At 38.2% G+C, this 22,724-nt stretch overlaps 1 protein-coding gene across 4 annotated transcripts in view; it reads left to right on the top strand.

The window, feature by feature from the left end:
* Window positions 1-10,239: 10,239 nt before the first annotated feature.
* Window positions 10,240-22,724, top strand: part of TBC1D5 (TBC1 domain family member 5) — a 313,398-nt gene continuing 300,913 nt past the window's right edge. For 2 of the 4 annotated variants that reach the window (XM_088163900.1, XM_088163888.1), the window contains exon 1: window positions 10,269-10,363. The gene's annotated coding sequence lies outside the window, so the exon portion shown is untranslated. Of the gene's footprint in view, window positions 10,364-22,724 lie in introns of all 4 variants that reach the window. The other 2 variants (XM_088163893.1, XM_088163896.1) reach the window with 2 other exon arrangements.

Raw genomic sequence — 22,724 nt, 5'->3', positions numbered from 1 at the left:
AAGGCAGTTCTTGAGATCAAGACGTCACTTTGAATTGAGTCTTCAAACTCAACCTTTATTTCAAAGAAATATTTATCAGATGGGATAGCCTCCTCAGAGCTCTCACAGAATTTGTCCTTATTTATGAGTAAAACCACCCCTGCTGAATTTAAAACTAATCCTACAGTGACCTCAGTAAGTTTTTTTCATGTCTTCTTTGCCTGATACCACAGACAAAGATGGGTTGGTTCTATAAAGATTAACTTCATTTGGTTATTTTCATATTGTTCTGATTCAATGTGTTTTGTTAGAAAGAACAGATTTGGTGAATTAAGGTGTTTGTTCACTTAAGCATTGGCTATTCAGAGACAGTGACATTGCAGGAACACCGATGTTCAGGTGCCTTCCTTCTAACTCACCTACCTCTCACTCATGGTACTTAAAAATATTTTGTTTTAGTTTGTATAAAGATTTGTGATGAGAATAGGACATTTTGTCTCATGCACAACTCACTCCAATTAACCCATGTTCTTCTGCTTAGGATGAAATTTATAGACAAGCAGAATCAAGCACACTGTATGACTCTAAAACCCTTGAGTTCTTTCTTTTTCTTTCTGTTTTCCTTGAAAAAGTCTTGTGCCTGGGGAAGCCAAAAGCAATACTGTCCAAGATTAGGATAGGAACACATATTGTCTGGAGATGGGTTGTAACTAAAAGGTCTATATTTACACCTGTCTAGTTAAAAAAACTCCTTCGTGTGGTCTTTGAATTATCCAAAGTTAATTGCTAATGTTCTAGCTTGATACTTGATTTTTTTGCAAGAGAAACCTTTCTAAGGTTTTTTGTTTTGTTTTTTTCCCTGTTTTTTTCCGTGTTTGTTTTTTGGTTTGTTTTTTGCTTTTTGGGTTGGTGTGGGGTTTTTTGTTTTGTTTTTGGTTTTTTGGTTTGTTTTTTGCTTTTTGGTTTGTTTGTTTGTTTGTGTAGACTTTGTAAAGATAGGGAAAGAGATTACAGGAGGTCATAGAAGACAATACCAGTTCTTTATCCAGGTCTCAGTCCCTCCTGAAGAAAGCCTGCCCTTCAATGGGAGAATAGCTTTTGGTTTCCAGCTCTTGCAGCAGGGATAGTTGCATCTCATTGGACAGTTGGCACAATAGTAGATATCCTCAAGATTTATGATAATTTAGCACTATGGGGACTCTACTAACTGCTCATAAGACTGCAGTTGGAATTATTTGATTTCAATAACAGTTGCAGACTTGGCCTTTAATCTAATTTCCAGTGTGCTGTTTTATTTCTGCCTCATCCAGCATGGTGTCAGCAATGCAGGATCAGGCCCTTCAAATTTGCTTACTGACTGCTAATAAAACTCAATGCAGAAATCATAGGTTTGAAGTCAGTGTTTAACTAAGGGCACAAGACAATTTTTCTTACTGAGAGACATTTAAAAAATGTTAAATGATTTGACTTCTTGTGATCTCAAGAAAATTTTCATTTTAAATGGTTTCAATGAACAAGTGCATTCAGAAAGGAATAGCAAAGCAAAAAAATAGACTTGCTTTCTTTATGCTTTTATAAAAAAACAAACATATTAGAAGTTTTTTTAAAGAAAATCATGTGGTCAGGGGATATGTTTCATTTACCTGGGCATCTTTTTCTAGTATAAATTTATGATCCATACAATTTGGAAGGTTTTGTGATGATGGAAAAGTGACTGACGATGTTACATGAATCAAGAGACTAGCCTGAAGGCTGAGAAGAGAACGTGTTTTTTCACAAAGACTATGCACACCAACATTTTTTCATGAAAGAATTCTGTCATACTGAAATATGAGGAATCTACACCAACCAGATTTGCACAGAGAGAAGGGAAGGAAAAGAATTAAAGGAAAGAAAAAGCACACTATTTGAAAGAGAAGTTGTCCTACATTTGCCTAGCTGATCTTGATTTTAGAGGACAAAATGGTAGTTGAAACCCATTTTTCCAATCCCCATGAGAAATATAAAATTAGAGGACTGGTTTAGATTTGTTCTCATCAGTATTGATAAAAATCATAGCTTAAATAACTTTTGAGACAAAATATACCATTTCTAAAGTTTCAGCATTCTCCTTGTTCAGAGATAGTTCTAGAGATCATGTGTTCCCTTGACCAAAATTGCAGAGAACCGCAAATCCGTAGATCATTCATTTTCCTAAAAAATCCAGAAGTTGTCTTTCCTTTTTTGTTCTTCACTGCAGATCCTTGCAGACATTCACCCCTGTAAATAGTAAAAAGAAAAGAAATATCAAAAAATTAATTGTGTTTAGAATTCTAGATCTTTAAGAGGTTTTTATCAATCTGTTTGGGAAAGATACTAGCATTTTAAGTAATTACTTCAAAATTGTTACCATTTAGAGCCAAGGCAAAAAGGAGTACAGCCAGGTTTACATTCTCTGGTTTATTCCTTGTTTTCGTCCTGCCCCCCACATGCATGGACAAGTGCTGTTAAGATTTTCTGTGTAGTTTCACTCCTGCAGAAACTACCTAAGTTCAACAGGAAATATAAAAAGCTGTTGAAAAAGAGGAGAAGTATAAAGAGGAACTACGGTAAACCTCTTCAGTCACCTTCATACTGGCAAGGTGAATTTTTTTAACTGTCTTCTCTGGCTCATTTTAAACATTAGAAATGTTTACTCAGAGAGGAATAGGGCCAGTTGCCTTGGTTCACTCTGAGGGAAAAGAAGAATTACAGAGAGGACAGAAATAAGACAATCTTCCCCTGGCAGCATCGCATAAAGTGTTCTAGAGGAAACAGTTGCTTCATCCCTTCCCAGTCTCTCACTGGTTATTACACTGAAATGCACCCCAGACAATCACTATCATAATGAGGTTAACGGATATGATAAATTCAGCAGAAACGTTCTTTGTTTTTGATTGACTTTGTGGCTGTGAACTCCTAAATTCATCCTTTACTCTATGATTGACAAATATTTTTAGGGCTAATCTGAATATTCATTGACACATTTAAAGCTTTAGTGAAATCCTTGAATAAAAATCGTGGCAATAAAAAGTAATATGATTTTGAAAACACCTCAGAGACGGAGTTCCTTCTTTTTCTAGGACACCCCTCTGGTGAAGTATGCTGCTACATCAGATCACCAGAGAAGAAGAGAATGTGCTCGAATGCAGAGCATCCTGTGTACATTTTGCAGAGCTAGAGGGCAATTACGCTACTGTTGTTTGACCCACACAAACACTGTATCAGGAAAAACCCAAATATAAACCACATTTTCAATTCTATAAGATGGCAAAAAGAGTGCCATAAACAATTGGTACTATTCAGTGTGTGATATTTCACTCATTTCATATTGTCGGTGTCCCTTTTAAGAGCCATAAAAATCTTAACAGTTGTGCTGCTGTAGGGCTTACACTTAATTGTTGCAAAAAACAAGTGGGAGTCAGTGTAATGAAAGAGGTGCTCCTGCCCTAAAACTCCTTCAGGCACTAAATTAGAGTTCTCCAAAATAGGGCATGGATTAGAACTATCTTTTCTACTTACCAGGGGAGCAATCATTTTCAGCATAAACAAAAGTCAACGTATGTTTTTTCACCTGTCCATGGGGATATTATTTTATTAAATAAATTCTGGAAATATAAAGATCAAAGTGAAAATGAACACTCTCTTTTTTTTTTTTTTTTCTGTAACCTTCCTTCTAACTTCTACTTACACTGTACCTGCACACAAGCAACAGTTTCACAGCCCATTATTCTGATCAATGCAAGCTGAGGGAATCTTCTGCATCACGAACTAAACAGCTGGGAACATGCTTAATTATGTTCTAGGCTAGCGAAAGGACGGTATAAAATAATTATTGGCACAGAACATTAGTGCTTAAGAACAACAGCTTTAAGGTTTGGGGTTAATTTTAGAAAAAAATATTATAAAGTTATATGTGGGAAGGGACTGAGGAAAAAAGCTAGCTGAAAGAAAAATACTGAAGTACTTGGTCAGCAGAACAAGAATAAAAAAAGCTGACTGAGGTAAAGTTACTCAAACTTTCAATTTGCTACTCTCAGTTTTTGGAGATCAGGTAGGCACTCTACTGACTCTCACCCACCCATCCAGCCCTCAGTGCAGTTTCCTTCCTTTCTCATCTTCTTGCTTTGCTTCTTTCTCCAATTCACTAGGTTCAGCCCCTTTCCTTTACTAAGTGCCAGCAGCTGGAGAGGAGACCTATCCCATGCAGAAGGCTGTGATCAGAGAGGGCTGTGAGGGCAAAAGGACATGTCTACCAGAATCACATGGTCACAAACAAACTGCTTGGCAGTATTTTCAAATAAATGGGCAAAAGAGACACTTCTTTGAAATTGCCCTTTGAGTGGGTATCACTGGTTACCAAGCATTGGGCACACACTCCTGTAAGGGGTAAAGGTTCTTTTAATCGTAGGCAATTTTTTTTATTTTATGGAAGTGTGGCTGTGACAGCCTTAGGACTGTGAATCTTATCAGGGCTGGAAAGCAGTCAGATTACAGATACTTTCATCAGGGTAAAATAAATTAGTATTAGTCTCATAGCAAATTTCAAGTTTTAAATATCAAAATTGAATTGCACAACTTGAATACAAAAAGACTAACCTTTCTCAACAATATTTTATTTAAAGAATTGTCACTTTCAGCAGAGGAACAGATTTTGCTTAAATAAAAAAAAAAATCAAACAAAATTTTCCCCAAACTTATCATTTCTAAGTAAAGATAGGACCATCTGCCCACTTACACCAGCTGGGTGTCTGGCCATGAATGTCTCATATTTCATGCCAAATTGAGTAGTTATCAATGGTTTATTATTTATTTATTTATTTGCCTACTTACTAAAAAAAATCTCTCCACACTCAGTTAATTTGCATAGCTGCAATTCCATGTTTTCCTCCTCATTTAATTTTTAATGCACCTGAAAAATATGGTTGCTGTGCTGACCCCCAATCTGAAGTCTAATGAAGTCTCACCACTTCAGGCGGAACTCTAAACAAATGCTACCCTGGGAATCAGACTGTAGTTTTCAAAAGAACACAAATGTTCATTTATCAAAATAATAATATCAACTGCTATTTGAGTGCTTTATTTATATATAATATGTAAGTGGCTAATCAGAAGTAATAGCTTATTATTAAATACAAATGGTTTCTTATTTACATAAATAAGGCTTGTCTTACTTCTTTTGCCAGCTTTGGGTTCCCTGCTAGCCATCACAGACTGTATTGGCAGCCACAGTACCTCCACTGGTCTTGCCAACTTAAGTGGAAATAAATCTGATCTTTATTTTTAAATAGCAATTTAATATTGCTGAAATACACAAGACTGATTTGAAAATTTGGTTTTTTATTCTGATTTTTTCTCAGACCAGCCTTTCCTACACAGCTTGGAGTTTCGTGGCTTAGTTCCATTGCCACGTTGACAGACTTGATCTCATTGCTGCTGTTCCTCAGCACACTCGTGGTACAGAGTCAATGGAATTGTAAAAATTGAAGATTTCATCCCTTGTGAATGCAGAATTGCTATTTATATAGATTGGGGTCTACTCTAATTTTGACTCATTTGGGGAATTTATTCAATACACCAAGGGTTTGCCTAGACAGGGACACTCAGGAAAGTTAATCCAAAGTAATTAAAACAGTGAATTTAAAGTGGATTAGTTAAACCACATTAAACCCCAGTCCACACTGGGGTTTAATGTGGTTTAACTAATCCACTTTAAATTCATACCTTTAGTTAATTTGGATTAATTTTCCTGAGTGTCTCTGTTTAGACAAGCCCTAAACCCCAATCCTGTAAACAATTTATGCACACAAGTATTTGTATGTGATGCACTTAATTAGCCTCGATTCAGGAAAGCACTTAAGCTCTGCTGAAATCAATGGAACTTAAGTGTCAATGGATGGTTTCACATGAATTGGGACCAAAGGCACCACATGCAAAAATGTTGCCCTGGTCACTCCTATTCACAGGAGTTGTGGTTTATTTTTGGATGTTCTCAGAAAGAACTTTTTCTGATATCCAGTTTATTTTCTTTTTGCCCTTCTCCATTCAATCTGTGTACAGCCTCGCTCTATCCAGTTTCTCCAGCTCTCGGTGCGCTGGCCCAACAGCTCATGGTACACCACATTATGCTGATATGATTGTGTGCTGGTGCACTATGTGGTACAAAATCAGGTTGGTTTCTTGACATGTTTCAGAGGAAGTCTCACACCTGTCAAATTTTAACTGAGCTAGTCTGGAGTACACGATTCCTTTTATTCTTTCCAACAGTAGTTCATCAGTCGTTTTTGCCCTTGCTCACTCAGTAATTTTCCTTGATTCCTTTAAATTTTTTCAGAACACATTAAGTCATGCCTCTTTGTCAAACTTACATGATGCATTTCATCATGTTTGACACAACTGTCAGTATGTCAAGCTATGCATTTTACTGAGAAAGCATGAGATGCTTGGTTCTCTACTGGAAGAAGACACAGTACGTTGTAGTAGATATTTGGGAAACGTAATTAATAATAGGAGAATTATACTGAATTGTATCGCTTGACATACAGGTTCACAAAAGCTTACAGAAACTCCACTAAACCCAAAGATTTTAAAATTAAAATATTAAGATTTTAATTAGATTTTAAAAAGATTTTTAAAAGATTAATTAAGATTTTTTTTAACTTAAGGCCCATTTAAGTTACGGAGTAAATGTCTATGGCCAAGTCTTATTATAATTCAGAGGAAAAATAAGGTTACTTTTTTCACAAGAAGGCTCAGGTGGAGAATGAAAAGGACAGAACAAAACTTGTAATTAATTATTCTCCTTATGATTGGCAAATATTTTTAAATAATGTACAAAAGAACTTTGAGAGTGATTAAGTGAATAGTTACAATGGAAACTGCAAGCTGCCAATGGTGTCAAGCAGATCGTACTGCAAGAAAATTCATCAAGTTTAAAATCAATATAACTTTGTTCTTATCGGCTGTGTATAGAATATATCTCGTTGTAGAGTCTAGACATGACATAAGTACTCCACAAATATTTCCCCATTTCTCTATAGGAATTCAGTTGATAGAGGAGTACAGTTTGATTTGACTCATGCACGGTAGAAGCTGCACTCATAAAAACTTCCTTGTAAAACGCTTTGTATATAATTCACATAAATATATATTAAAAATCTGTGGGATTTTTTTCATTGTTTGCATGCATTAACTAAGAGCAAAAGTCAAGAAATGTTGCTTTATATTTTATTCAATTGACAAATCTACATTATACTTTTTCAAACAATATGAAATCCTCCTAACTAGTTCATAAGCATATAATGGCTTTATTCTATAGCTGATAATATAGCTGGGCTACCCTCTTCCCTGACAAGGATCAGACTCTAAAATGCTACCATGCAACAAATGCATTTTTTGCTACGTATACTGCTTACACATGAGATGTATGTATAAAATATAGCCAGATTCCAGACCAGACTAAATAAACAATGCTACTGAAAACATAACTAAATATAAACAAGAATTTTTCATAATTGCAATGCCCAGCCAAGTAAAATTTTAGAAATATTTATAACCTCAAGAATATTTCAGTCAACCCCTAATATAAGAAGCATAATTTTCTTCACCTGTAAAGTTTACACACCTCTACCTGTGACTCTGAAGTAGGATGTATGGTGAACATAAACTAAGTAGATTGATCTTAACCATCCACAATCTTGAAAATACAGAAATTAGTAATATTTGGAATTTATTTTTCTCTTTATTGGTGCTTAAGTGGAAGGGATTAATTTCTTTACGATATTTCAATTTAGGGGTGGAACCTCCATTCTTGCTTAAAATGGCATTCTAAATGTTATGATTAGCCTAACAATTGATTGCCAATGAAACAAGAATAACTACTTTTGGCAGATTCTGCTGTTGTTTTTCCTGCTGGCTTTTGTTCCAGCTTTTATTTTCCATGGGAAAAATTTCATATTGAGAATACTGAGAGGGTCAAATCTTTTAAGACATCCCCTAAGCACACACAATTAGATATCCTGTGCTCATATAATTATTCCAGTAGTTATTTAGACAACTCACAATTGCCTGACTTCAGGACTCAGTGGAAATATGTGCCAAAGGCATGTGCACACTTCCCCTTTTTTAAACAGGAGCACAAATCTGCAGGCTTATAAAGAAAAGGTCTTGATACTTTCTTTCAAAACAAATTTTACCTAATGACCCCCGTCTATACACCCATATATTCAACACATAGTCTGCTATATAATTCTTCACATTGCCATTTCATGTTCCAAACATGTGCTACTTTTGCGTGTTCTTATCCAAAATGCACTGTATTCCAAAGGAGAAAATAGGAACTTCCATGTATTTATAGTGGACAGGTCACTGTGATATATACAGGCTGACTGTAGATGGCTGTATTATTTCTAAATCAAATGCTATGCCCTGTATCGAACAAAATTGTCTTTTCATCACTGAGCTGTTCAAGGTACTCAAAACATGGTATTACTAGAAAAAAATTATATGCTTGGCTGCTTAACTTTTTAAATAACAAGATCTGCTCTAACACAAAATAAATGCAAGAAGAGAAAAACAGAAGATCTTTATTGCAAACAGAAAATATAACTGTGGGTTTAAAATTAATATAATAAAATATATTACATTTACGGACATGCAAGGAAATTCTCATGACTTCATTTGTTTTTTGTCCTGAGCTTTTAAATTTTAAATCTACCAACAATTTAACTTAAAATGGCTCTTTCTACTTTAAACAATCTGATGTAGCAAAAAATGTAAATCTATGGCTGTAAAACACTATCATCAGCAGGCCGGAACCTACTTTGGTCTCTCTCTTCTTAATCAAACATCTGGGAATCAAAAACATCTGTAGAGTGACATGGAGTTTAGATTTCCTCTCCAAGTGTTTTTGGCAAAACTACATAGATAGGCTGATTATCTTGCCCTGAAATCACCTAAAATGCAAAAAAGTTACTTTCGGGGAATCAAGGGAATGATAAGAAGTATCTTCAGAGCTTAGATACCATACATTCATCATGCAATTGTTATTAAGCTTCAAAGTTTAATTCCGTTTCATTTCTAGGTGTATCTCAGATTGATCATCTTCCTTCCTATATTACCTTGAAGCATGTTCTAATACTCAAACATGCCAGTTTTAGATTTATTTTTCCAAGACTTAGGTTCAAATAATATTTCTGCTTCAGCTACCATTTACGATGTAGTATATCTCTAGTTTCCCCTTTCCGTCTTGTACTGGTGTCTCTCTGCGCAGATAAGCTTGGATACCTAGTGCATGGCCACACGCATACAGAAACTATAGAACGGTCACAAAGAGCAACCCTAAGTTACCAGGCGCTTCACGACACCTTCAAACGCTTGCATAAATGCACCCCTTGCAGAAAAAAATGAACTCCTCAATACTTGGGGCTCCACTGTTCACATTCCTTCACGGTGTCTAACGAAGGGCTGATGCCAAGCACACGGCAGGTTTGTAGCGGATTTCCCAAATGCTTCGAGGACCGAGGCGTTTGTCCCAGGGAGCTGCTGCTGCCGGGCTGCGGGGCCGTGCTCAGTGACCCCATGGCTGGGGCTGACCAGCGGCCCGGCGGGCAGCCCCCACTTCCAGCCGCCCACAGCTCCAGCCGAGCACTTGGCTCCTTCCACCAGGACCTTTCCCAAGCGGTCTGAACCCGGCCAGCCGCTCCCAAGGACCGATGTTACGGACTCCCTTTAAACTACCTTCATTTTGAGCCCCTTCCTCCCACCCCTCACCACGCATTGCGTGACTGGTAACTACACTGTACGCGCGCTTTATGTAAATACAAACAGATCGGGCTTCCTCAAGAGGCCGAAAGGCCCCGAAGAGACGCAAACCCTCCCGATTTCAAACAACCACGGCGCCTCTCTGCCGCTGCCCAGCGCGGGTGGCGAGAAGCGGGCGCCAGCAAAGGAGCGAGGGCAGCCCCGCGCTGGCCCTTCCCGTTCCACCCCAGCCGGCCCGGGCAGCCGGGAGCAGGCATGGGGAGCACGGGGCAGGAACAGGGAGCAGGCGCCGGGCGGCCGCGGGCTCGGGCGCCTGCGCGGCGGGAGCGGGGCGGTGCCACCGCGTCCCCGCGGGCGGGCGGGCAGCCCTTCCCCTTTCCTTGCCTTCCCTGCCCCGGGCCTCCCCCCACCGCCTCCCCCTGCCCCGCGTGTCTCGCAGGGCGTCCGGCCGGCACGGGGGTCTGTGCGCCGCGCCGAGCCGCGCCGAGCCGCGCCGCAGGGAGGGAGGAGGGAGGGAGGGGAGGAAGGAGGGAGGCGGGGAGGGAGAGAAAGAGAGAGAGGCTGAGCCAGATCTTCATGCCACTGCAGGCAGCAGCAGCAGCAGGTAAAACCAGCCCCAGAGCATCTGCTCCCCTTCACCCGCTTGCCCCCCTCCCCGCCGGCCGCCCCGCAGCCGCAGTGCGCCGCCCCGGGCCCCGCCGAGCCCCTTCCCCGGCCGTCAGTGGCAGCGGCGGGGCCGGGGGGGCGCCGAGGCCTGCGCGCCCCGCGCCGCCGCCGCTGCTCGGCCTCTCCCGCCCTCCTCCCGCGGGGTCCCGCCGGGAGCGGCGGCGGCCCGGGGCGTGCCGGGGGCAGGTGCTCCCCGGCACGGAGCTGTGCAGCCAGAGCCTCGCTGCCGGGAGGTGAGAGCAGGGAGGGAGGAGGAGGCAGATTTGTCACAAGGTTTCCCCCTCTGGGTTGGTTCGTTGGCTTTTTTTTTAATTGTTGTTGGTGATTCCGATGACTGAAGAGGGAAGTTGAAGGTCTTCGTATTTATTTTACTTTTTTTCCCTCCAGGCCTTCAAAAAAGAATTTTTAGAAGCAGCCTGCCTTCCCTTCAGTTTTGCTGCCCCAGAGCCTCTCTACCTCCCTGTTCTCACCTACCTGATTCAGTCTGTGCTAGCTGTCCATTGCCATCAGTGGTAGATATTTAACCATCACACGTTTTTCTTTGGGATACAGCAGTTCAAGTGGTGTACAAGTTTGGATTTCTGTGTAAGGGCTGCAATGAACACATTTTAGCTGTTTGAGAGTTTCATACAGTGAGATTACTGTACTGTACCCATCAGTAGTTCAGTTTAGCTACATGCCCTGTGGTATTACACATCCTGGAGGCTTTATGGTTTGCTTTTAAGAAACAGTTGTTCCATCATGCTGGCATACAATCGCTTTGGTGGTATACTCACAAAAGAATTATACATGTGAAAGAATCATGTACAAAATGTACTGGGATGGCACTTGGGAGAAAAAAAATACACTTCCAGCTCTGCGACTCAGCTCTACAGTATCCATTCTCCACTTGACTCTGTAATCCTGGTTACCTTCCCTTACAAAGCTCTGAAACTTGGTTAAAAAGCACCACATAAGTCTCTTTTCAGACTAAAGAAACTTTACATTAAAGTTGTTGTATGTCAGTTCTGTTACTTGTCACACAGTTCAGCTATTTACTGTTAATACTTAGTCTGTGGAAACTAAAGATTCCAAAATACATTCCAATTATATGTGGGCTGATTGTAATTGAAAATATTTTTAAGAATTTGAGATTCATGAAACATTCAGTTAAATTAGTCCTAGATCCCATCTCTCTCGAAGTCATCATCCACGGTTACATTTGCAACTCAGAGATTGAAATACTGTAAGATCTAAAACCAGGCAATAAGAAAATTACATTGTTTGTGGGTGATAATGATTTCTATTTTTGAAACCAGTCCTTTTTATTAGTGTAGTAGCTATAATTGTGAGTTAACACAATTGTGCTTACCAGTTGTCATACTTTTTTTTTTTTTTTTTCCCCTGATACACACATGCCCCATGTTTGGCCTAACTGCTGTAAGAGTCATATTGATGTATATAAATAGTAGTGGTTGCTGAAGTTGTTAATACTGTGTTGAAATCAAAGTTCAAATTGTCAGGTAAACAACCAGAGCCTCTTCCAAATAAACTGGTGAATTTCAAAACTTTTTTTGTATATTTTCATACTTGAAATTGGCAACTTTGCTATTTAGCCAACAACTGGAGCTGTATGGCTGTAAACCTACATGGTGAATTTCAGTGCATAGCGAAGTATGAGAACATAAGCAGTTACTAGATGTGTAAGTGCATACTGGAAAGATGCTGCATTTTTCTCCCTGTAGATTTTATGATGGCTTCATAATTTAGGTACTACAGATATGGTAAATTCCTGTGCAAACTGAATATTTGAAAAGATACTAAATAATGCTTTTATCAGTAAGATGAAAACAAGAGGCTGTTCTTCAGCTCTTTGGATGGGAAGGTGACTAAATAAGGCTTGTGTTGGTAGCTTTGTTCAATGATTAATTAAACTGATGAGATTCTTGCATGTTTTGCTTCATTTCACCTTCTTGTAAATCTGAGAAAAGCCAGAAACTTGATGTTTGCAGTTTTTCTATTTAAGCTGCAATATTAGCAAAGCTCACTTGCCACACAAAATTGGTTCACAGGTTTTCTGATAGTACTTTGCCACCTGTGAGAAAGGCACTTAGCTTTGAAAAATATAAAATCTTTCCTCTCAAATTTTTCCTTCTTTGCATAACCATGTTGGCTTTACTTGAGCATTGTGCTTTTCTCTTTTGCTTGCACTTAAATATTTTAGACTTTGTTGTACTGATGTGCAAGAAAAATGTGATTTGGTGGAAATGTGTTACGGATTCTCTGCCTGCCTATGATTTATGCTAATGCCGAGATCATCTCTGCTGTCTCCAGGTTGTTGTTGCTATTACAACTTCATTTTTCACTGGGGAAGGGCTGTGCAAAGAACTGGTTTACACTTTGCCCTGAAAGAATTTCTGTTGATGAAATCTTAGAAAGTTTACTTTGTGCTTCATCCTTAGGAGTTTTATCTTAAACTGCTAGGTATGCTGCTATAATTGACAACAGCTGTTGCTGAGAATTGTGGAGGATAGACAGTTTCTAAGATAATCAGTTCCTAGTCCATTGGAGGCTTTGTTGATTAGCACGTGTAAGAGCATTTTGGATCAGGAGCCGGTGATATCTTCTGAGTGCAAATTTGGTATGTTATCTAAACTGTATGACTTAGACTCTACACTTCTCTGAAGCAAGTAAGATGTAGATTTTGTGTGCTTTTTCTTCTGGCCCAGGAAAGGGCCCAAAGCAATTCAGTCTGTAGTCTATAAAAAAACACATCTTAGGGTGATCTGTGCTTATGGAGGAGGAGGAGGACTGTTAGACATGATAGGAGGAGTTGCTTGACTGTGTTTGGTTGTTTGCTTGGTGAGGCTTGAACTCTGATTTTGACCTACAAAAGGCATAGCTGGTACCATTTCCAGTCTTTAGGAAGGTTGCAACTGTGATCTGCATTTAAGAATGTTTTTATTACTTAACCAATTGACTTTATATTTCTGATGTTGCAACTTCTCTGATCAACTACTTTCACAAAAAGCACTTGCAAATGATGTGGTTTGAGGTCCTCCATTATAATCTATTAATTCCTGCTGTGTTTGATGACATTGAATAGAGAAAAGCATGGTTTCTCTGAATCTTACTTGAATTCATGTGTGACAGTCCTTGAGGAGAAACAGTTGACAATATTTGTTCTGTGACAGCAAAAGCCAAGCTGGAGCAATTAGTCGAACTTCATCTGGACCTTGGAGATGAACATTTAGCATTTATCTTGGATAAAAGTTGATGAGTTACCAAACAGAATAGAAATGGGTATTCTGCCTCTGTTAATGGTTAGATGTAGATTTCCCGAAAGCACTGACTCGTATCATGACCTGAAGTCTCTTTGGAAACAGTTTGAAAATACTCGGAAGAATCAGGTGTTACTGAATTGAATGCAACAGAAATGAGACAGTATCATGGTGTTCTATTTGAAAACCCCCAGCATTATCCTTCTGTACTATTTAACTTGGAGGGATTTTTGTTGTGTTAATGGGCTGGCAAATCGTTATTTTAGGTTTATGAAAGACCATTACTACCAAGCTACTAATTAATCTAGTTGTGTATGTGAGAAGTTCATGTGCTTTCTGAAGTTGACTTGCATTAAGTACTGCATCTATCTTAATACATGAGCATTTCACCTTAAATGTATTAGAGCATCAATTTTTGTCTCAATGGGTTTGATTTCTGAACTTCTGGTGGGCTAAAGCTCTTTTTTTTTCTTAAGTGTATCAAGATACTGAGAATCTACCATTTACTTTTCTGGATGACTTGTTTCGGTGATTCATCTTTGCCACTATTTAAAAATAAGGCATGCAATTATTGTTTGAATACATTTGAATGCATCTGTCTTTCCTTATTTCTTGTTATCTCATCTGAATTCTCTATCATATCAGACTGCCTTAAACTTGATTTGTCCCTTTGACACTGTTTTCCGCTCCTCTGCATGGTAGCAGTCCCTAGCATTTAAAGATACATACAGATTTTCAAATATATAGTTTTAAAAGAGCATCAGCAGATCAAAGATTGCTGGGCTGACTGCTCTAGGACTCTGAGATAAGTTTAACAAGTATGCTGATTTAAAATGTTTTTCTCACAATGTTTTTAACATCTGATCTGGAACATCTGCTTAACAAATGAGTTGGAAGGAAAATCAATATAATGTGATACAATTATACCATTTTGAATCTTTCCAACTATAGAATGAAAGTGTTTATTGACTATTTTTGATCTGTCTTTACAATTTCTACCACTTGTGCCACCTCTATCTAGTTAGGGGCCTCTGTTATTGCTGCGGTGGTGTTTGTTACCAACACCCTTAGTGGTGTCATGGATGGATGTTTTGTATCTCTGTACACTCTGCAACAGTAGTTTATATTGATGGTGATCCAGCCTCCCCTGCTTCTCAGTTGTTGATCCTACTTGTATTTTTAACTTACTTTTTTCTTAAAAAAACAGGTTTTGGGAAACCAGACTGTGCTGTAGCCAAAACTGTCAAAAATTTGTCCTTTTGCTAGCTGTGGAATTGCTTGACCAAAGATAAAAGCCACTAGGAAAGTTTCTGTTTTCATGTTTTTCTAAGTTTTTTCTTCCACAGTAATTTTGTTCATAACAGTTTTTAGCTTCTGAAAGTTTGAAAACATTGTTGTACGTTGTATGTTTGTATTAAACTTGGCAATCTCTATCTGGCCATGTAATTTGATCATGGTCAATAATTCTTAGGCTATGCCCAGTGTCTACTCCAGTAGACTTACTCATTGTAGCTATTATAATGGAATATATGATAATTTCTCCTGTTATGCTGAGTGCTGTTAGAAAACTGTTGCTAATAATTTTTTTAAAAACTGATGTTTTTACTGCTGACAGCTTAAGATCCTGAGATACTAGGTTTCAGTATTAAAGACTTCAGTTTGACCTTTCTCTTGCAGCACATAAAAAATAAGGCTTACAAAAAAAAAAAAATCAAATCCTACTGTTTTCTAGTTTGAGCTGATGGTCTGTAACAGACCTCTCCTATCACAACCTTCTGAGTGAGCTGTTGTATTTAAGCCTTAGGCCCACATACAGTCAGGATCCTTTGATTCTGAATTACCAGATAATGGATGTCTGAATGATGTTTCGTGAAACCTGCATTGTGCCTGCTTCATAATTAATGTTACTTTCATGTAGTCTCTGGATTTTACACAAGTGGGCCTTTGGCCTTTTCTTTTTCTTGGTGGGAAGAAGTGTAATTGTGTGATGCACATGGAGAATAGACTGGAATTTAGGGAAGCGATGGAAATTATTGAAAGTTTTAAAGAATATTTCTGGAACTGTAGAAGTAAATTTTTGGCATTTAGATTTCACGGTAATGTTAGTGTAAGAATTGTACCTGCTCTCAGATGAATTGTCATCCAGGCCATTGTTTTGTGACTTAGTGGCCAACAGCAGATGTTTTGAACGAAGTTACAAGAAGTTTCCCAATTGTGGATTGACTGCCATACCATGGAGCTCCTCAAATTCTTGTCAGTTTTAAGGTTTACAATGCTGACCCTGAGTTTTGTTAGCCATAATAATTTTCTTGTAAATAATTAATTTTATATAGGTGGGTGTTTTCGTTTTCCATGGTAATATGTAGTTATTTTACAAATTTTATGATGCTGTGTTTATAATCTCCCTTCCCAATGTCATACTCAGCACTCATTCCTCAATTCTTAAAGAGTAGTTTAATGCTCAGTCATTACTTGAGCAACACTGATAATCATTTCTTATCTGCTATGCTTTAGATGTGTCAACAAGCAGTTTGATTTGCCAGCATGCTGGCCATGTAGTTATATTTTTTAGCTTTATTTATGTCACATAGTGTTGATGAAGATGGTTGTATTCAGTGTCCTGTTATTTTCCATTAGCAGTGGTGGATGTGACCAATGGCTCTTTCATCCAATATTATGTGGATAAGCACACTCTTTCCTCAACTCTGTTTTCCTACCTGCCATTGTTCAGAGCAATGAAACATTTATATTTGGTGAAAGATCTGCCAAGTCTGACAAGCTGCAGTATTGAAAACTGTAGTTGTATTTTCAGATCTTTCCCAACAGATTCTCTTTCAAAATTAATATTATTCTCTTTAAAAGTTACTAGTTTTTTTATTATCTCTGCTTTAAAAGTTTTTGTCAGTGTTCCCACTGACCTTTCCCATGTAAGTTGGACCTCTTTTAAAACTAGAAACTTTCAAGCCTCAGGTGGCATGTTTCATGTTTATTTTATGATCATGCTTATATCAGCATGCTTGCTTGCAGTATAAAACTGAATAAGAGGATCCAGTGTCAAGTTGATACTTTGATTTCTTGTACCTTGTTACTAACTAAACTATATCTGGATTATTCATGATTAATGTTTAGTAGTTTTGGAGAGCCTTTCATCTATAAATGAAAATAGCATTAATAATTTTCAGTGAAAATGACTAACTCAAGGCCAACAACAACTCAAAGGAAAAGATTCAGTAAACCCAGATTTTGTACTATCTCATCACTGCTTGTACGGGAGTGCGTTGTAAAATATTGAATAAATCTTAAATTTAAAATGCATAGGTTAAATGGGAGAAATGAAAAGTAATTTAAACATGTTAAATAGCAAGCAATGTAAAAAAAGTTTGATAAGTAGAGTGAAAGAGTAGATATAATAGAGAACCTGCTATATCTACTTTGAGCAAGATAGAACTCTGACCTCAGCAGGCTCAGAGGAAGACCAGAAAGATGATGCAGAGAGCTGGAGCACCTCTCCTGTGAAGAGAGGCTCAGAGAGTTGGGGCTGTTCTGCCTGGAGAGGAGAACACACCAGGGAGGCCTTAGAGCAGCATTCCAGGAACCCAACAGGGGCCTGCCAGAAAGCTGGAGAGGGATTTTTTTACAACAGACTGCATTGAATGGAACAAGGGGTGATGGCTTCAGACTGCAATAGGGTAGCTTTAGATTAGGTATTAGGAAGAAATTCTCTACTATGAGAGTGGTGAGACACTGGTACAAGTTGCCTGTAGAACTTGTGGATGTTCCTGGGTGGGGCCCTGAACAGCCTGGTGTAGTGAAAGGTGTCCATGCTCAGGGCAGGAGGGATTGAAGCTAGATGGTCTTTAAGATCCTTTCCAATCCAAACCAATTCTGGGTTTCTGTGATACAAGGAGAATAGATCTAATGCTTGTGGGACAAATGGAAGTAAACATTTTTTAGTATACTTCTCTTAATGTATATCTGGTAAGCTGTAAGCTGCTTGATTGTGCTGGGAATGATAATGGTGTTATTAATTTCTTTAGTGGGATGAGCGGCTCTCTGCTGATACTCATGTTTGTTTTGTATGTCCTGCATAGGTAAAACTTACTATGCTTTCAGAACAGTGACTTGGGCACCTGCAGATTATACAGCCTGTTATTTTGTCAGCACTACATATTTAAGAAAAATATGTGGGAACCTTGCTTGTTTTTCAGTTATTCGTGAGACATCAGCATAGTGTTTCTCCTCCTTTGGGCCTGACTTATTTTGAATTCACATCACTTTCACTTGGGCCTATGATGCTAATAAATACGCACATTTTGGGAAGAATTTAATACATTCAAATGTGTAACTGGGCAATTCTTATACGTATCTATGTAGTTTAAGGGTTTTTTTTCAGACTAAACCTGGTGCTGCTTGTGGCAATACCTTTTAAAGTTCATTTTACCCCATACCCTTTATATAGAATGTGTTGAGCAGTCTAGGCTAATGGGACAAAGATTTGAGCTCCTTTGAGCTGTTGATTTTCACTGTAGAGTCACATTTGCATGTAAAACTTACCCTGGTTGTTTCTGCCAGTTTTACTGCTTCATGAAAATACGTAGCAGATAATTTTGAAGATATTATTTTATTTTTAAGTATGCAAAAATCTGAGTACCTGTAAGTTTAATTTTTGTGGCTGGGTGAAAGATCAGTGTGTGAGTGCAAGCAGAGGAAAGTGCAACAGGCAGGAAGTTGCTGATTTCCTGTAATAAGAGGAAATTCATGTCCCAGTCAGTGGAAAGGTTTCTTCCAAATATGAGTGGTGTATGTTCATTGTGCATAAAACACATTTAAACCATTCAGTCAGAAGTTGGTGCCTTGAGAAATAAAACCAAAGGAATAAAAAAACTTAACATTTTAGATTGTCAAAGTGTGTGCATTACAGTTAGGACTTGTTGAATATTTTTTCAAGTGTGCTTTTCAAAGGGAGCAGCTAGTGAGAATGAAATGAGGATGTTTTATGAATGAAAGCAAATTTCACCTTTTGTTTGTAAATTTCACCTTTCACTTCACAATTTTCTGGAGAAACACATCATTGTGAAATGCCCTTTGAGATTTTATGTTGGTACTTGGTGTATGACTTTAAGTAAGTTTGTTTCAGGCAGTTATCTTTTCAAACTAAAAGTTTGTTCCTATATAGATTTGTGAAAAAAACTGTAAGGCGTTATAAATACTGTTTGCTTGGTCCCTTTCTTACGAGATTACCTTCTGTAGTCAGGGTCAGTTTCACCTACTGGAAGGCTATTTTGATTTTTGAATTTGTGCTATAGTCCCAACTCTTATTCATTATACTTCCCATGAGTCTTGATTTGCAGATTACTCGATTTAGGTGCAAGATGATAGTTGAGGCTCCATTGCAAGTCAGAGAATTGGAAGGAGATTTTGAGGGATAGATGGAATGAAATATGAATAAGGCAGGATGTGCCTGTTGCGTTTTCAGCTGATTCCGAGCTATTTGTGGTCCCTTTCATAATACACATTTTTCAGAAATGTATATGGACCCATGCAGCTTGCTGATTGCTTTTGGTTCCCACCTTTGACCACTGAAGTTGGTGGCTGATTTGACATACCTTCAAGACAGAGTGTCAAACTTCAGTTTGCAGAGATGGAAAAGCTGTCCAATGTTTTGTCTCTTATAAGTTTTATTTGGAGCCTTAAGTACGTTCTTTGGGGTGAAGTGTGGGGAATTAGGTACCTAAGAATAAATGAAGCACATATTGGACAGATGCAAGTTAATGTTAATTCTTAATAGCTATAGATGATGACAACAGTGATGTCAGACATCTATTTGGTGCAGTCATGCTGTCTTTACTCACAAATTCAGAATCAGTTTATCAGCAGGTTCAGTCCTTATACAACTGAGTGAGGAGGAGCAGAGGGGACAGTAGCAGCCACTGTCACTGAACATAGAAATCCACTTTGACATTTTGCACAACTGAGATAGATTGGGGTACACATACAGAATGACCAAGTGGCACTGTCAGCTGTTACAAATCCTGCTGAGATGCTATGTTACTTTATTGCACCCCTGTGCACTCTGAAGTCTCAGCAATTTGAGAAAGTCCTAACTTGGTTTTCGTTATGTTAAACATTTTTGTTCTGGTCTTTAGCAATTTTTTGATAAACTGTCAAAATCCTTGTGTATTTGATGAAAAATATGTAGTTCTCCCTATAAGTCAACATTCAAGTATTCAAAACCGACATATGCCAGGAATTAGAGCATTTGAACTGTTGCTGTTTCATTGCTGTTGGGGGAGACTAGATTTTTACATTAATTTACAGTAATAGTGTATGATCAGTCATGGTTATAATTTCCATTGTGAGTAATTTTGTCTGAGAAGAGGGCAAATGTGGGCTGAGTGAACATAATTTTACTACTTGTAACAGCTTACCCAGACTGGGATAAAAGTGCGTTGTTAGATTCATGCTATAATTTTTGTATGTTGACTGGAGTGTGTAGTCTTGCAGAGCTGCTGTTAATTACCATTTAATCCCTAAGCATGTTAGGTACTTCCTAGTACAGATAGTCAGTCTTTTTGTCAGTGTTTTTAGTTAGCTTTCAGTGATACTTGGGGTAATCTTGCAATTTCTGTTATGCTCAAAAGCTTCAGACTCATACTGTCCTCCTCCAGAAGTAATGGATCGACCTAGGTCGAGCCATATGAGCTGAGAAAGAACAATATGCAGATAGAAAGTGAATGACAAGGACTTAAACCAGTGGCTTTAAGAGGAAAACCTCCAGTACAAAGCTTATTAACAGACATTGAATAGTTGAATAGTCTTCTTTGCCTTTTTTTTTTTTTTTTTTTTTTTTTTTTTAAGCAAAGAGCATTTATCTTAGATCTCTCTTTCCTTTTGCAGTTTTACTCTGCCTTAATGCTTGCAGCTGTGGATTTTCCTAAGCATGAAAGAAGCTAGCATTCTTTTAAGATTCCACCTTCTGGAAATATGGAATAAAATCAAACCCAACAAGACAGAAAATGTGTCTTGAACCGGCCATTATTCTGTTTTGGTTTTTTTTTTTTTTCACAGAGTATGTCTCAACATTTTGTTTGTCTGATTTTTGTGCATGTCAAGCACATGCTTCTGTGTTTTGAAGCTGTGAGGAGATCCAGCTGCAACAGAAATAATTGTGGGGTGGTGTTGTGGTTTAACCACAGTAGGCAGCTAAGCACCACATAACTGCTCACTAGAAAAGAAATGCGGGCAAGGAAGAACAAATACACTACAAGCAAAGATACAGCATTAGGTATTGAAGTACATTGTATTGTCTCACTGTAGTAGTGGAAGACAGTCTTTTACAGGGATTTTTACTCATTTTGTCTTCCATTATTGTATAATGGTATGCAATGATAAAGATGCAAACAAGAAGAATAATATAAAATTGCTGATGAGAAGTTTGATCATTCAAGAAGACTCTCTTTACAGTTGTTGAAAACTTTGGCAACCAGGGAGATGAGCCTTTTAGAAATTGCACTGCATGGATTGACTGGGAGGCAAGCTGAATCTCATGAGTAAGTGGGGTAAATGAGAATTTTGGATGTATAGGCAGGTTGAGTCTTGTGTGTAGGTCTTGTACAAAACAACAAGAACACCAACAACAAAGTTTCAGATGAGATCTGAGTATATTGGAAGATGAAGAGGAGCTGATGTAGATCTTGTTTTAAACCTGTGTGGTAAAAATGGTGACAGAGATGTATTTGATACTGAGAGGAAAAACTGGTCAAAGATTTCTCATTTTTCTCAAACATTCAATTTACTTTAGAAAGAAATATATCTGTAGCAGTACATTACATTAAGCTGACAGTCTTTCTGATGTGCTCAGTATACCATCTACACTATTTCATCTAAAAAAAAAATAAGTTGCCAGCAAGTCTCCAAATTGCTAATATGGTATTTAAGTTAATGTTTCTTACTCGCTCTGACCAGACAACTCTCAAAATTATTATTCAGGTTAACTTCAGAGTAAGTGAAGGTTGGGTAACAGTTTCATTTTTTGAATGTGAAAGAATTTATCTTTCAAAGTCCTGAGTTATATTTTGCAATGATTTCATCATTGCAATGTATCCCGAACTGACAGCAATAAATTAACTGACATTTCGCTTGAGACTAATTCCTGTCTACAGTTAAGAATTTTGCTTGGTGAAATGTTATTGGCCACGTCAATTTTATTCTTGTTCATTTTGCTTAGTTTTGAAGGAACTGAAACCAGTGTCAATTCCAGAACTTTGTTTTAGTAGCTAGTAATGGGTTTGTCATGATTCAATGCTGTGTCTCTTTATAGCATCCACTGGATTGTATGACTTTCCATGTAGTCCCTCTTGATAAACTAACCCTTTTCTGTAACTTGAGATACATTTCTGTAGTTTCAGTAACTTAACAGAATGTTTCAAAGCATTTTTACTTTCATGTGACATTCGCCTTTTTCTGAGGCTGAGGCCTCAGGAACTGTCAATTCCTCACAAAGTCCCTGCCACAGTTGTGATACAGTGACTTGAAGTCACAGGTAAAAGACGACAGAGAAGTGAAAATGAAATGCAGGTAGACTTTCTAATTGCCTGTACAGGTAAACAAATGAGAAAAAAAATCTAAGTGGTATCTATCATATTGCATAAGATTTCCATGCTGGACATTTACTTTCATACCTTCCTTTCGGTGCTCTAGCCGTGCCATCCGTCTTCTTCAGTGTTTCTGGAGTGGACTGTCTTAGAGCAAGAGCTCACAGTTCAACACCCTGCTGTAACCTCTGTTGTCTGTGACAGCTGGTCATCTGACCATCTGATCTCAGATCATCTGACTGCCCTTAACCGTGCTAGGCATTACTGCATCCATGGGCATGTATAAATTACAACAGTCCTTGAAAGACTAGTTATTTTATTAACACTGTGACAAAAGAAAAAAACTAAACAAATAAACCTGCAAACTCCCCTTGCCCTAAGCTGACCTAGTCTCTTGAGGAGCTTGCTTTGTGACCTCTCAAATTGGCATTGACTTGAGTTAGCT

Source organism: Sturnus vulgaris, chromosome 1 (assembly GCF_052056855.1).
Source record: "Sturnus vulgaris isolate bStuVul1 chromosome 1, bStuVul1.hap1, whole genome shotgun sequence".
In the NCBI taxonomy this organism is placed as follows: domain Eukaryota; kingdom Metazoa; phylum Chordata; class Aves; order Passeriformes; family Sturnidae; genus Sturnus; species Sturnus vulgaris.
Note: the sequence above shows the minus strand (reverse complement) of the source record. Positions and strands in the feature narration are given on the sequence as shown.